The following is a 14,620-nucleotide window of genomic DNA, read 5'->3' as shown; positions in this document are numbered from 1 at the left end:
TACAATGGTCGTGAAATATAGGTAGAACATTGACACAAACTTCTTATGAAGAAGAAAAATTTCTTATCGACATTTGTCATCTAAAATTTGATGGGTTGAAATTATTCACATTTTGCTGAACTGTGAATAAAAATTATTTACTTCCAATGCATGGATACGCTTTACGAACAATTCATTAAGCAAGAACATTACAAAATATCCAATCAATAAACAAAAACGTTGCTTATTGAATTCGCTTCGTATGAAGTGTTTTCAACTTAAAGCAGTTTTTAAACTTTCAAAAAGCATCGAAAAGCTCTGATGCGCAGTATTGCAGGGGTTATCTCCGATCAAGAATTAAATGAAAAAGTTCTCAGCTTCAGAAATGGCATTGGATGGTTGCCAGAAAATTTTCGCAGTTTCTCCTAATTTTTAGTAGATATTTGTAGTAAAAAACGAGGAGCAAAAAAGCCATTTCCATAAATTAACATTTGGTGGACAAGAATGCGCAACTTCTGTTGATGTACGTATGCATGTACCGGGTTTTTCACTATGAGTGGACCCCCCATTTAATTTTATTACAGATAAAAAAACCTTAAAAATTGTAGTGAAAAACTCGTTACAACACTGCTAACTATTATGATAGTGAAATAATATAGGAAAACATTGACACAAACTTCTAATAAAGAAGAAGAATTTCCTAATGACGTTTTTCACAAACAACAATAAAAATGTTATGACAGCTCTATCAATTCATTTCGACAGAGACAGCTACCAGAATCGACAGTTATGGTGAGCATTTTACGTTTTATAGCCGTAAAAAAAAGAATTTGAATATAAGATGGTTCAATTACTGGGAATACTAGAGAAGTCCATATTGTCGAAGTGTTAAAATGCCTGGGTGCACGTACGTGGAGGCGGCGAACGAATAGTAGAAGATAAAACTCCCCTCACAAAGGATTAAAAGCCTCGCTTTCTATTAAAAATGTAAAATATCGGTATTCTGGGAAATGCATACCTAATGAAAGTGTTTTATAAGTGCCAGAGCATTCGGCGCGCCTTATATATCCGCCGAATTTCTGTGGGAATCCAAAAGAAAATCCGCTATGGCCATAAATACGTCCTCTTTGTCCGCCAACGCCTGCCGTGTTTGCCCAATTGCGAGAAGCCTGCCCACAGAGGCTGAAGAGCGCTCGAGAAATTTCGATGCTCCGAGCAGAGCGGAGAATCTCGTTGGAGTAATGGAATTTCGTCTCGTTTTTTCTTTCCTTGTTATTTCGGGGACTTATATTGGTTCCTGTTATTTCTTAAGTCTGAGCGAGGGTATGAGTAATGGTCAATTAGGATCGCTCTTCCTGACCAAGGTGAGACGGAGGAATTAGATTATGTAGTGTGAAAAAATTAGGGCGCGTGGTTGTTTCCGGTCCTTTTTAACCTCCTGATACCGGAAACACTTCTCGCTTGTTTTTTGTCGAAACTTCTCATTTTTATGCAGAATGAGTCAGCATAATATTAGATATGTATTCATCCTGGGAAATTCCCCTACAGACGAATATGTAGCATATTTTTAGAAATACCTCCAAAATTCGTATTTCAAACATATCATTTCTATTTTTTGGGTAAAAAAACTCATTTCAATTACCTACTTCGTTTTTATGTCACCATTTCAAAGTCTTTATGATGCAGCCTCGTCTTCCTCGTCTGACTGGCGATTCATACCCCCTTCCAGTCATCACTTTGGCGGCCTTCGGTAAGCCGCTGTCAAATCCGCTAATCATCATCTCACTCGCGTTATCGGCGAGCAAAAACTCACTTACGAGGAGTTTCCCACCGTCTGCTGTTGGCAACTAGTCCAACGATTTCAGCAAGACTTCTTGAAGCGTTGGCGTCAGGAGTACCTGCAAACCTTGCAGCAACGTAACAAGTGGTTGCATCCATCTACTTATTTCCTTCCAGGAACAATCTTCCTCATCTGAAGTGGTCTATCGGCCGCATATCATCTGTTTTTCCACTGGCTGATTCCACCACTCGAGTAGATGATGTTACTACTGTTTCTGGGACAATTCCACGACCAGTCGTCAAATTGTGTCTTCTTCCAACTTAGTAGTACTCCTGGCTTCTTTCGTCTGTGCACTCCTTTCGGTTGATACTAGTGAATTGACACGTTAAGGCGGGCGGCATGTTGGAGCGTGAATTGGGTTGCCCAACTCCGGTTTGTGTGGAGTTTTTGGACACAGTTGCTAGCGACACTTAACGGGCAGGAAACAAAACTCTTCGTCTGTCAGTTACAACAATAACGATAGTATCGTCGCCGTGCCGTGCCGTTAACTCTATAATCTTTGGTGCGAGCAATGTATAGTATACGGTAAAGTTGAGTAAAGGTACTCCAAACAGATTGTAAAAGGGAACCGAGTTATCATAGTCTCTCTCATTCTGAAACGCATGCATAGTGCTCTCGCGCTCACACTCCAGGCTAAATAATTTTGATGTTTGAGGGATGTTTGGTCAATACTATTCTGCCTTGCTAACAACAAAGGTCCTATCTGCAAAATGTGATGAATGTAATATAATATAATCAAACATCTACTAACCGGGAAGAGTTGAATAAAAATTATGTTTTACAATCAAGTTCTATTCTTCGACATAATATCTAAAATAAAACCTGAAGAGTTGGTTGAAATAATATGTCTTATACAATGAAAAGAAACAAAAATCCCGGATTTTCTCAAAACCTAAATTTTGCAGATATGACCTGTCATGTTAGGATGGCAGTATTTGTCTGAATGATGAAATATAACCTTTTTATAGTTACTTCAATGACATATTTCAATATCAGACATGTGAAAATAAGTAAAGATTTTTATTTTTTGTGCAACTTCAAAGCGTCTGGCAAGAGTTTTGGCCCATGAAAAGTGTCTGTCACTTATAATATAACTTCAGAATAATATTCTTTAAGACATATATAAAAATCAGCCATGTGAAAATAAGTTAAGTAAAAGTTATTTTTTGTTACTTTTGCCACCTGGTATCTGACCAGGTGTCACTAGTCAAGCTCCACAAATTTGCAGGTATTCAAAGCAAATGAGACACTACTGAGATCCTAAAATTTCATCTGTGTGAAAATAAGTTATGTCTGGTCGCTCTGGGATCTTACTCTATTTAGAGAATTCAGTTCAACCATCACCGTTTCCGCATTTTGCATGAGAAACTAAGCAATCTAAAATTTGAAAAAATTTGAAACACCATATCTATTTGAAATAAGGATTTAAACAAATTCTAAAACCAATTTCAAATATCTATTAGTGGTATTAAATAAACAATTATTAACTTCAAAATTGGATTTGCGATAATTCAGAGAATTCTTCATTGTAATGTCTCTTTTCACTGATTATACCCAAATTAAATCAAAAACTATGAATATCTACCACTACATTCGGAACAACGAATGATGTTTTGAGCCCAGTCCATCAATTCACCGTATTTGTCGTGGACAAGTGAAAATTTCATGAGGTGTACGATTACATATAAGGAGTAATACCCCGCGAAAGTGTGAAAGAATAACGCCATCTATTTCGTTGCAATGGAAAATCTGACGTTGAACGTCAGACAGCGCCAGAGTGATTTTTAAACTTGACATATTACCGGGGATCCCAAGCCCGGATTTCCTAACAGAAGAAAGATGAATCCCCGGAAAGCGTAATGATGAAACAGTTGATTCGAGTTGCATACACAGTGCCGGATTATGTGGGGATTACAAGATCTCGAAGCAATTCCATTTATGACGAAGCGTGACTTGGGGTGTAGTCACTGTCTACCATACATACGAAGCGTCATTTTCTCCACGGAAAATGATGATTTCAATCCCAGGAATTATTCACGATGTCTTCCGCGATGGTTAATATCCGTTGGCAAAAACAGTACAGCCTTTATATAGGCTCTGTATGAATTATTGATTTTAACATCGAAGTGAGCGTCAATTCTTAAATTCTATGATATTTAGTTGAAAACCCGGAAATAAGCAGCAGCACACAATAATTCAACGCCAACTGCTATGTTCGGATATCATTCTATTTTCCATCTATGAAAATTAGGACATGACACTGTGAGTAAACAATTTCGGATAATATATTGTCTCTTATATGACCTACTCCGAGATTAACAACAATCTTGAAATTTTCGAAATGAAGAAAAAATATTCATTCACTAATTGTTTTTTCAAAAACGTTTTTTTTCATGTCGAAGATGTATTAGGAACTGAAACCTAAGAAAGGTTTCAATGTACAGGGTGGGCAAAATTCGTTGTATACTGAGGGGATCGCGAGAACTATAGCAGCTAGAAGAAGACGAATTCTCTTTTTTCATGACTAATCCAAATCTGAAAACAGAATCAGCCTATCATCTTTAGATTTCGAGTTATAAACTAAAATTGAGTTTTTGACGATTCCGAAAAGTTGTCATAACTTTTTTTTCTTTGGAGTTAAAGATTTGAAACTTGAACCTTCTTAGGCACTTTCATACGTAGAATCTACTGACAAAAGATTTTTTCCAATTCAAAAATAACAAATTCAATAAAAGTTTGCATTTAAAAAATTAAAGTTTACCTAATGATTCGAAGTGAAAAAATATTTCGAGGTCATCAGTGGATTCTTCGTTAAAAACTGCCTGTAGAAGGTTCAAGTTTCAGATTTGTAACTTCGAAAACAAAAAAGTTATGACAACTTTAGGAAATTGTAAAACTCAAAAACAAAGTATCGTAGGAGGCTGCGGTTTTTACCATTCTTTGTTTCTCCGAAAAAGACTTCGGAATTGTGTCATCCGTTTCCTTCTAGCTGCTATAGTTCTCGAGATCCTCTCAGTAGAAAACGAATTTTGCCCACCCTGTATAATGGGCAGATATCGGTCATATGAACGCCTTGCCTAGTAATCGGTCCCTTTGGCAGGTCTTAGTTCATAGTAACTCTGCATAAATCCACCATCAGCTTATGAACTAGTCAGTGCGACAAATAATAGTTTGGGGAACAAGATATCCAATATTTTTTAGTTATGGATATCTTGTAACTTGTAGTATAAAGTATCTATCGAATTTTGATTTTCTTGCATTGCAAAACTTCCTAACTGATAAGAAGTTGGCATTAAGAAAAAATTGTGAAAATCCGTCACAATATTTTTTCAACATAGTGACCAATGTTTCTGAAAATCCTGAACTATACGTTTTACGTTGAAATTGTGTTCAAATTAGGATTTAACGTTGTTAACGAGTAACACACCTAAAAGAAAAAAAAGCGAGCAAGAAATATGCGTTCATTATGGATCAGTTGAGTAAACTCCCAATGTCCAATGAAAGCGTCATTTTGATCGAGATTCGGACGAATGCAAGCAACATCTGGATCTGATTTGATAAGAATTTGCGTTGTTATACGGGTTAGTTGATTTGTCATCGATTAAAGCTTCGGTCGGTATCGTCGGCGTTCTCTTATTAGTTCTCAAAATTATTTTTTCAAAATGAATTCGTGAAGTCCTTTTTTAAGGACTTTCTTCCGCGTATTAGTGAATGATCGAGAATGGTGAGATTGGTAAACGTGAATGGATTGACTTACTGATTTATAGACTTATTTTTTCATCGAAAATCGCTGGACATGATTGGATGCTGTGATGCTACTCTTGACACAACCTACATCCTTGAAGTTAAGTTGGTAACTATTCATTATGTTTTTTCGAAATTCTTTCATGTAATGATATCATCGAAAGTTCAGATGCTGCACCTTTGTACAATGAATTCCTGTTTCAAACATGATGAAATGATATTCACGTGCTATGTGAATAATTCCGAAAGACTTACGAGGTTTTTTTATACGCTGTATGTTGGAATTTAGCATCACTTAGAACTTCAACTTATAATCAATACATAAAGGTTCATATAATATTAACAAAATAAGTATCACTGAAATTCAATTAACATACAGGGTGTATTTAATGGTGACAAATTTTTCAACATAATATAGCATTGGTCAAAAGAAAGCGATTACCAAATTTTCCTCAATCTTCGACAATTGTTTGGAATGACATCACGAAACCAATTGACACAAAAATATTTAGGACCAAGTGTAAAAAAGAATAAAATATTATTTCAAAATCTCACCAATAAAATTCGTCTAAATTATTCAGAAATTTTTTCACAATGGTCATCACCATCTTTTTCTTGTTCGAACCCTCCAACAATCGTGATAAAAAATGGGATGAAATAGGGTAACAATAATAGCACTTTGCGACTAATGAGATAAACTCAGAAGTAAGTTCATTGTCCATCCATAAGTTTGTTTTGTTTCGCTTTTGCAATGCTAGAGTCGCCTTCCACAGTCCCATACTTGAAATTAAATGAAATTTTTTTTGTGGTTTTAGCTCAGCCATCTTGAATATTTTATATAGAAAATTTTTGGTGAAAGGACTCATTTTGTTGACTTCTAGCTTTTGTGAAAAAAAGCCTTCTTTTTTTCACCGCAATTAATCGCCTTGTTTGGACCGGTCCTGATATCGATATGAATTTCGAATTTTCACCACTACAGAATAACGAAAGAGTTATATCAATATCGCTTTCAAACATAGAAGAAATTTTTATTAAAGGTTAGGATGTTGCCAAGGTGTAGTATGTTGAGAAGGTGTTTGCGGTGAGCACCTTGAACATCTGCTTCATTAACATTCGTTATTGTTTTGCCGAATTTTGTATTGCATTCTAGTTTTTGATATTGTACCATATTTCGCCAATCAATTCGACTTATTTCAGGATATTTTATGAATATTTGCAGTAACCGAGATAATTAATTTATTCCATTTGGCTTTTCCACACTGTGTGGCTGAAATCGAGATTGCTTTGTGTATCGCTTATTCGATGTGGACTCCTGATTAAAGCCCGTTTGCAACAGCCGAAAATTCTCTAGAAAATTTACTCGAGATTTCATGCGCCGTGAATTCTTTACCGTTACATACGCACTTTCGGTAGAATTCTCTGTTCAGTTGCGTACAAAATAATCTCTGCCGTTTTCTCACCAAAATTTGGTAGAGAATTCTCCAGAGAATTCTCGGCTGTTACAAACGGGCTTAACGAAAAATTACCTTCTTCTATTTTTAGAGATTTTCTTTTTCAATTAGCCATTGTCATTTGTATGCTTCATTGGAGAAGCATAGTCCATAGACATATTTCAATTTAAAGTGATCTTGACATTCAGTGGAACGCATTGTTGAAGACCTGCATAATAAACGCACCAATTGTTATATCAATGTTTTTTAACATAATTCTTCAAATATTAATTCCTTGAAAGGAAAAAATTGCATTGAAATCAAAACGTCATAAATCAAGTAAATATTTATTATGAGTTATGGAAGTCAGGCGTAATGACCGTTTAATGTATATCATCACTATTAAAAAGGCATTAGGCCCCCATTACACTGACACATGATGAGTAACGAAGCTCTTCACATGATTCTGAGCACCGTAAAAACGGAGTCAGCTCCTTTCGTCGTAAACATATACAGGTTGTCACAACTAAAAGTCGCCATGAACTTTTCGAATTCATTTATTTCTCTTTCAAGATATCAGTGTTCCCATGAATTTTACTCTTTTTTACCCCATTTTTGTGTGGCGATCCTCCATAGTTTTTCACTTAGAAGTGTAAGGAGAAGTATTTTATTTTTCGATATTTTATCAGAATAATCTACCAAAAGTTTTGCTATTTTTCGAATTAATGGCATGACATGAATGGCACATTCATTTTCCTCTATCTCGTTGGGTTAAAAATTTGTAGATCAAGTATCACCAATTTTGCCCACCCTGTACACCTCCTCGTTTATTCCAGCGCCAGCCCTTATCGTGGTTTTTGAACCATCTTTTTTCTATTTAATGGTATTCACTTTGAAATTTTGGGTTGTGAATTACCATTTATTCCCAATCTCCTCTTTTACATTGCACCTTATTAAAGTTCTTATTTATGTTTACTGTTTCAAATATCCAAAAGAGACACACTCGATCACACTCTGAATACTTACGACTGTTTTGCAGTCGCAAATCCTACTGAAAATATCGATAGGAATGCTTTGGATGCTAAAGTGGTGAATGTGTTGAATAGACCTCGCACCCACAAATAAAAAGTTATATGTTTTTAGAATAACTGACTTGAACACAATGAAAATAGTGATGTCTTGTTTCAGTTAATAGGTCCTTTCGTTTGCATAAAAAGTGTAGCACTTTTCTACACTCGATTTAGTATTCGTTTGCTGATTGAATTTTCACTAGTGTGGAGGAGGTGTAGTTTATCTACATCTTCTTTTGACTATGTGTAGATAAACTACACTTCTTCTACACTGGTGTAAATCAAATCGAGTGTAGAAAAGTGCTACACTTTTTTGCAAACGAAAGGACCTATTGAATCCTGTGAGATGATTCTCACCCAAAAAGTAGTACATTAAAATATCATGATTAAGCTTCCAGTTTTAAAGCTGTTCAGAGAAAAATTTGAATATTCGGTTTAAACACAGATATTTCCCTCGAAATACCAATTAATGTAATGAATCCGAATTCTTCTGTCCCGCGGTTATTAACGATGCAAAACTTCAGCCCGGATATTTTTCGTCGTTCACTGTGCACATTGTTGAGCGGTCACGTAAATACTTCATCAGAGCGGCAGAAGTTTCTTCTTGCGGAATGCATTTTTGCGGTAATTTATACCAACTTTTCCGTTCACTCTTGAAATTGGAGTCCTCTTCCGGCCTACTGGCTGCGACGGTTTTCGAGGTGCTGAATAATTTCGAGATGATTTTTTTCTCGTACAGTCGACGAGCACTCGGCACGTTCGGAATTCATTAACTTTTTCGCACCTCATGTACCTGTACATCGCACTAATGATCTTGGTCACGCAACACTTTAATCACACATTGGCGGTGGTGTCTTGCGTCGTGTCATCCGAAATTAAACGGTCTTCGAGGGGTCTGTACGGTCAAGTTAGGTGAGTACCAGTCAAATCAGTGGCGGCACATCAGGGACGGCAGGGTCGACCCAGAAAATCTCAATAAGCAAAGATGTCAATTCTAATTTGTGCCAAATTACAAAAATCGAATTGCCTACGTACAGGATGGGCAAATTTCGATGTTTTAGCACTACAGTTTTTAAACCATTCTCGTTCTCTTTTTCTGAGAAACTAACAATTGTAGTAGTAATTTTTGGCCACTTTCTTTTGTTTTTGAGTTATAAGCAAAAATTGGAAAAATGGCGATATTGAAATAAATTTATATCTCCGCTAATACTGATGATAGAGCGCTGAAATTGAAACATTATACAGGCACTTTTTTACGTAGAATCCAGTGGCGTGCTCGCCTTTTTAGCAGGATTTTTAATTACGAAGCTATTACCCAAAGTTATGTTTTTTTAAATGGGAACACAAGTTTTCTGTGCAATTTTTTGAAAGCTTAATTTTTTCTGATTTCAAAAATATATAACGTCATATGGTTTGTGTCAATATAAATGATAGAAAATGGTCAAAAACCTTTTTTCGCAATATTTCTGTGGTTTCAACTTTTGATGAGCACAGAAACATATAGCATCGTATGATTACCCTTGCCTCCTTCTATAAGTCTTTTCATTATTATGAAAATTTATTAAATAAATCTTGATTCAAATTTTGTGAAAATTGGTTAAAAGCATAGAAAGAATGACATTGCCGGAAGGAGACTGCTTTTGTTATAGGAAACTCTATTTTTCTGTGCTCGTCAAAAGTTGAAACCATAGAAATATTGAGAAAAAAGGTTTTTGACCATTTTCTATTATTTATATTGATACAAACCATATGATGTTATATATTTTTGAAATCAGTAAAAATTAAGCTTTCAAAAAATTGCACAGAAAACTAGTGTTTCCATTTAAAAAAACATAACTTTGGGTAATAGCTTCGTAATTAAGAATTCTGCTATAAAGGCGAGCACGCCACTGGATTCTACGTAAAAAAGTGCCTGTATAATGTTTCAATTTCAGAGCTCTATCATCAGTATTAGCGGAGATATAAATTTATTTCGATATCGCCATTTTTCCAATTTTTGCTTATAACTCGAAAACAAAAGAAAGTGGCCAAAAATCACTACTACTATTGTAAGTTTCTCAAAAAAAGAGAGCGAGAATGGGGTATCAGATTTTGTCTATCTCCCCTGGTTTGAAAGCTGTGGTACTAAAACATCGAAATTTGCCCGCCCTGTACACAGGGTGTTTCTGAATTGATCCGAAATATTTCAAAGGGTGATTTTTCAGCAAAAATCAAGGGAGGATATTTCATATAACTTTTTGTTCAACAGCATTTTCCCTCCAAGTTCCCTCAAGTAAAAAAAATTGTTTTTATTTAATACGAGATTTAATATATCCACTTTGGAAGAATTTAGAAGTATGAATTTTGGCACAAAACTTATGTTAATGAAGTTTTCGAATGATTTTGTTACTATAAAATATGATCACGTGGGGCTGAAAAAACAATCCCTAAATATTTTGCATCAGAACTTTTTAATGCCCCCATATTTTCCAATTTAAAAAAATTATTTAAAAGTACAGACTCAATCTGCAACTTTTCTCTGTCCTGACTTCTTATCATAAATTTTTTAGTTTGATCACAAATGAATAAAATATAAAATACAGCTCAGACTCTTTTCCCATAAATTCTCAGAGAGGTTATCATATATTGAAAAAAGCAAGTAATTTGGTGTCAAATAAAGTCATATGACAAATATTTTTGTTGGCCTGATTTTCTCTGTGTTATTCTTCAATCTCTGAACTAAATAACTGAAACTAGAGTTAATAAATTTTTCAGAGGGCTGTTACTTGGAGGGAAAATGTGTTGAACAAAAAGTTATATGGAAGACTCCCCTTAATTCTGCAGTATTCACGTCCATGTTTCAAATAACTAAAATATCGCAGGAATTTGGACAGGTTGAAAATAATCTCTTATTAATTCGCCAACGTTTCGGACGTTTTGTTCCTTTCTCAAGGCTCATCATACAACTAATAAAAGTAACACTTCAAAATTGGTCAAAGGAAGTTAATTGTTTTTATTCCGTTGACTGTCACACGTCGGACTGTTTATTGATTTATCCTTAACTTCCTATGACCAATTTTAAAGTGTAACTTTTATTAGTTGTATAATGAGCCTTGAGAAAGGAACAAAAATGTTCCGAAACGTTGGCTAATTTATAAGAGATTGTTTTTCAACCTTTCCAAATTCCTGCGATATTTTAGTTATTACTCCCCTTCATTTTTGCTAAAGAATCACTCATTGAAATCTTCAGAAACACCCTGTATAATATATAGAAATTTTAAACCTCACACATCTCTGAATCAATTTTATGAAAATCTAAAAAATCAGGTAATCTATCTATGCTATGAACACACAGACGAAAACCTCTTACGTAATAAGGTCTCGCTCATTACATGAAGTGCTTTTTCTGAAGATTTGAATTTTGCAACGGTTATTCAAAGAAATGTGAGAAGATACCTCTGTTACAAATTTTTCTCGAAAATTATTATAAGTCAAAAAATCGTTGAATTGATTTCTTGATCTTCTGAAATTCGTAAGAGTTTTAACTCTCAAGTCTTTGAAACAAAATCTATTAAAAAATTGAAATAACCGATTTGCTTCTGCTTAAATCCTTGCACTAATTTTTCAGGATCAAGTTAGATGGAAAAAATTGTTGCCTGACAATGAACGAAAAATGGAACTTTATGAGAGTGAAAACCCTAAAAAGTTTCAGGAAATGCAGAATCCTCCCAGAATAAATTTCAATCGATATCTTTATGGTGAAACTTCGTAACGTTTCGTAGTCTATATCAGACTCCTTCATCAGATTCATTCGGTTTGTAGAGATTACAACTCTATTGCCAATGCCAACCAACATATTTCAACACGAAAATCTCTGATTTCTATGGAAATTAAGCAAAATTATTGATTCGTACCAAGTACCACTGAAATAAATAAAATTTAATATGTACTACCAGAAAAAGCCCATTTTGATACTACGTCCTTCAAAAACCCGCCACTGTTTGGCTGGTAGCACAATAAGATTGCAATTACAGTACAATCGCGTTAATATGAACACGCAGTCATATGAACCACTCCGTAATATTATATGAACACAAAATTTTTTGTATGGAGTACCTTGTAATATGAACAAAGTAGAATCTCACTAGTATGAACTTGTTGTAACTTGTTTATTTTATTCCAAGGAATGAATTTGTTTTCACGATTTATCGTTAGTTTAATTGTGATACTTACCCTGAAAAACATACATGAAAAAGCGGTTTTATCGAAATTTTTCGCGAAATCTAAAAACTCAGTCTAAAATAACATCTTTTTTCTCCACAAAAGATAAGTCATTATAATTAACTTTAATTTTTTATTTTTTGAATATCTGATGGTTTTTTTTTTTTCAGTAGACTTTTTATGTATAATTATCATCGATATTTTTGTACTCAGTAAGAAAAAACCTAGAGAACCTGTTAAAAAATTATTTTTCTTGACCTTCAGAAATATGAACAGTTCCTGTAATATAAAGAAGCCGGAATTTTTTGTGTTCATATTAACGCGATTGTACTGTATATTGAATATAACTATTCCAATTCATTACTATAATACTTCCGTCTATTTTCCTATTCATTTATTCATACACGTCACTCAAATGAGACATATAAGTCACTCTTTTTCTTAAAGTGATGAAAACGTTATCATTTTTCTCAAACGTCTGTAATTTTTGATTTCTGAATTCCCATCTAACGATATAATGTGACTTACTGTCTGTGAACACTCTGAAACTTCCATAACCAAGAGTTTAGGGCTTTTTCAAAGAAAACTTCAATTTATGAATAATCTCATTATCTCATTAGGAAGATTGAACTAACCGATGCTACGAAATTCTGAAAATCTGATCAGAGCCTGCGAAAATAGCATTGCGGAAATTCTTCTTCGGTGGTTGAATTTTGTCATGCAGAAGGACCATAATGGTGTACAAACATCTCATTAAAATGAATGGAATACTTTCCGTTCTTTCTTTTGACGTGTTGTGCGTTTCTTACGTTTGTATGCTCATTTATTCTGGAACGGTTATACAGGAAAATCCACAAATAGATATATCATTATTTGGCGAGGAATTTGAGGCCGTTACCAAGAATACAGATACCTTCTCAGTGTCACAATAAGATAGTCTATAATATTATTTCTCACGAACGTTATTAATTTCAGAATTTTGAACAAATGGACAAAATCTATCAATTAATAGTAAGGCCCATATATGACTCAGAGAGGGTAGAAAAATTATCAACTTGTAATACTTATATTCATTTGTTTGTCTCAGTTATCCTTATCGAATGGATAACTGAAGGTAGGTTTTTAATCACATTGTAATGTTGAAACAGTTTAGATAATGTGACTTTGTTTTTCGAATTCATTATTGACATTCCTACATAAAGTATGATAAAACTTTCAAAATTGATCGGGAATCTCTTAAGCATGCTCCACCACCGTTTCTATGAAACCCCTCCTCTCCCATCCCACAATTTCAGATCCCTAGTTCGATAAAACCGTTCGCGAATATCCAATATCAACAGATCCAATTCGCATTTTTCACTCAGAGATAACCATATTTCAATTTCTTCCCCATTTCCTCCGTCCCCACTCGCACAATCAGCCGTTGGTGTGGGCCGGTTTTCGCAAGGATTTCATCTGATTTTCCAGGGAATGAATCAATTTCCGGATGAAGAAAACGGATTGGTAAAATATACCTGGTTCTTTGGGCTTCATCACTAAATTGGAATTTTTATCCTGTGTGGTCCCGGAATGTATTGTTAGATTTTCTTTCTCGGAGAAAGGCATTATGTACAAGTTTTCGAGGAAATTAGTTTGGGATGAGTTTATATTCTGATAGAAAACCTGGGATATTGTAATGTTATTCTTGATTCGAGGAAGAGCTCTTTATTGGCTTTTTGGCTGCGGTGAATATCGATCCATCAGACAATCTGTTTCTTATTGGAAAATATTTATTCTTAAATTATGTCAGTATATATTTTCTCTATGGAGGGTAAGAGAAGAAAAACAAACTACTTTGACGAACAGAAGCATTACCAATAGTAATTTTTATTGAAGGATAAATTTTATATTTGAAATTCTGTGAGGTGTTTGTTGATATGAAATGGGTTTATCTTTACAATAATTGTTATATGAGCTAAACAGCGTGCCAAAGAAGTAACGTATTCCATCAATAATTCTTGTAGGAAGAATTATTAAGGATAATCCTGGCACCCGTCGATTTTTAATTTAAAAATCAATTTATTCTATGCTTTTTTTAGTTTGATATTTCCCACCCCCTACAACCCGCACCTCTCCACTTCATTTTTTCAAATGTTAATATATGGATTGTGATACATCAAATGAAGGGTAATTCCATTATGCCTATTCAGCGATGTGGCTGAAGGTTGAATTGGTTTTGAACTTTTGTCATTAAAAAAATTACGAAATAATTTAAAATTTGTGATTGGAGAGTACTGTAATCATACCATTATTCTTTTACTAATTATTATTAAGGGAAATCCACGAATCCATGGATTTGTAATTTCGAAAGCATGTCA

General features: G+C 34.4%; 1 protein-coding gene across 3 annotated transcripts in view; it reads left to right on the top strand.

The window, feature by feature from the left end:
- LOC123313385 (RNA-binding protein Musashi homolog Rbp6) overlaps positions 1–14,620 on the top strand; it is a 1,061,117-nt gene that overhangs the window by 539,684 nt on the left and 506,813 nt on the right. The gene's annotated exons all lie outside the window — the stretch shown is intronic.

Source organism: Coccinella septempunctata, chromosome 5 (genome assembly GCF_907165205.1).
Source record: "Coccinella septempunctata chromosome 5, icCocSept1.1, whole genome shotgun sequence".
In the NCBI taxonomy this organism is placed as follows: Eukaryota; Metazoa; Arthropoda; class Insecta; order Coleoptera; family Coccinellidae; genus Coccinella; species Coccinella septempunctata.
Note: the sequence above shows the minus strand (reverse complement) of the source record. Positions and strands in the feature narration are given on the sequence as shown.